The sequence below is a fragment of the Trachinotus anak genome, unplaced genomic scaffold, assembly GCF_046630095.1.
Source record: "Trachinotus anak isolate AG129_WGS33_773 ecotype Australia unplaced genomic scaffold, CSIRO_AGI_Tana_v1 ptg000032l, whole genome shotgun sequence".
Lineage (NCBI taxonomy): Eukaryota > Metazoa > Chordata > Actinopteri > Carangiformes > Carangidae > Trachinotus > Trachinotus anak.
The window spans coordinates 26,108,642-26,109,412 of NW_027273883.1; positions in this window are offsets into that span (position 1 = coordinate 26,108,642).

Below are 771 nucleotides of genomic sequence, written 5' to 3' on the forward strand. Positions count from 1 at the left end.
AAACTCACATTTGTCAGGACCAGTTTCCTGTGCATGAATTTTTCCAACATCAGCTTTTCCTTGATGACGAGTCTTCATTTGTCACTGTTTCCTGGTCACATGGTGTCTTTTAAAGACACTCGAGTTTCTCTCATGTCAAGCTAAATCTTGAATTTGAAGTGTACATATTTATTTTACTCTACAGTGTTCTTGTGTGATGTGTTGCGTTACTGTGAAAATAACTGTGGTATTAAAAGCATTTCATACTAGCAGATCTCTGACTATTCAACATGTCATCTGAAACATCAAAACATCAAACATCATTCATCATTAACACACTGTGTCTCTGAATAGATTTAACTGTCAATAAAATGGACTCCGTGGGTTTATTTAACTGTTATGCATTTATTTGGTGCTACAACAGCACCAAATAAACTTGTAAATGTAATCATGTCAACTCATCAACAGTCACATCAATGAATTATCTGAGAAACTTTCTCTGGATATCAAACACATACAGGAGACTAATGACAATATTATTATCATTATGATGATAATTGGTGTTCCTGAGTTTTTTGAAGCTATTATAATTATTTTAAACCTAAACTGTGTCATGGGTTTAACTGCAGTGCTGGATGGAGGAAGATCTGAGGATGAATCAATACAGACACAATTTCAGCTGCTCTTCTAAACTAACAGTAAACACATTGTGGTCACTGATGTAAATGACACAGGTACAGAACATATGATTCACTGCTGCAGTTACCATGGAATCAAATGAGGACAAACAAC